The sequence below is a fragment of the Mus caroli genome, chromosome 2 (assembly GCF_900094665.2).
Source record: "Mus caroli chromosome 2, CAROLI_EIJ_v1.1, whole genome shotgun sequence".
NCBI classification, from domain to species: Eukaryota; Metazoa; Chordata; class Mammalia; order Rodentia; family Muridae; genus Mus; species Mus caroli.
In genome coordinates, this window is record NC_034571.1 from 2,644,070 (window position 1) to 2,645,530 (window position 1,461).

The 1,461-nt window shown below is 42.6% G+C and overlaps 1 protein-coding gene across 1 annotated transcript in view; it reads right to left on the bottom strand.

The window, feature by feature from the left end:
* Positions 1-1,461, bottom strand: part of Cdc123 (cell division cycle 123) — a 50,982-nt gene that overhangs the window by 47,510 nt on the left and 2,011 nt on the right. The gene's annotated exons all lie outside the window — the stretch shown is intronic.

The window sequence follows — 1,461 nt, forward strand, 5'->3', positions numbered from 1 at the left end:
AGGAAGGAGGAGGGAGGAAGGAGGAGGGAGGAAGGAGGAGGGAGGAAGGAGGAGGGAGGAAGGAGGAGAAGGAGAAGAAGGAGAAGGAGAAGGAGAAGAAAGAAAGAAAGAAAGAAAGAAAGAAAGAAAGAAAGAAAGAAAGAAAGAAAGAAAGAAAAGACTAGCCAAATCCAGACAACCAGACAGAAATCAGAGCTGGTCAGAGTGTCGAGAATAAGTGTGTGAATGAGTATCTGCAGAATGCTCACTTCTCAATGGGACAGCTACATCAACCTCACATCAAGGCTCAGGAAACATTGCTAACGAGTGGGTAGAGGCCAGAGAACAGACACTGTGAGCTGTTGTCTTATAGACCTGATGTGGCGGGGCACTCACCTGTTCTGGTTGCTGGCTAAAGATCAGGCCAGGTAGAGTTCTAGCACAAACAGGGAGAAACTTTCAGCCCTACTCCTAACTGACAGCTACTGACAATTGCCTGCTGTGGGAAGCAGAGTCATTTTTCTTTGGTGCTGAGGACACAAGAAGATTTCCCAGGCTCCAGTGGATGCTCCCCCCACCCCACACACACACAGGCAGGCATCACTAAGTTGGGAGGTGGACCCTGTTACTTAGACCTGAGAGAAGTAGAAGGGGGAAACAGGGAGTAAACAGGGTCAAAATACATTGTATGCATATATAGAATTCTGGAAGAACAAATAAAATTTATTTTTTAAAATGAATTTGCATAATCAGCTCTGAACCAAAAGCCATAAAAATAAAATACTAATGCTACAACAGTAGCCAGAATGTATAACTTGAGCACTGAAACAAACAACTGAAGCAGGCTACCATATGACTCCACATGATTTGTCTGGAATGTAGAAGGGCTGTCTTGCATAGAATAAATGCTTTCATGCTGGATAGGTAAGATGGCTTAGCAGTGGGTAAAGGTACCAGCCATCAAATCTGACAGCTTGAGGTTCAATCCCCAGGACTCATGTGGTAGAGGAGAAAACAGACTCCTGCAAGTTGTCCTGTAACTTCCATATGCCCAATATGGACACATGGGCACGTGTGTACACATATGTAGTCACAGACTTGTCTAGGGATGCCAGAAAATCCCAGTTATTGGTTTACTTCCTTCTCACTACCATCGTCATATCCACCTATATGTGGCATACATTTTAAGTGTATTAAAATAATTCACTTTAATGAAGCTTTATTAAATCCAAAAGGTAACAGGCAACATTTTTCATGTGTTTACTATGTGCTACAAAAGAGTGGCAACATTTTAAATATTTTTTTTTCTTTTGCAGTTCTCATGACAATCCTATTATGTTTCTATGGTTTTTGTGGGTTTTTTTTTTTTTTTTTTTTTTTAGTTTTCGAGACAGGGTTTCTCTGTGTAGCACTGGCTGTCCTGGAACTCACTCTGTAGACCAGGCTGGCCTCGAACTCAGAAATCCGCCTGCCTCTGCCTCC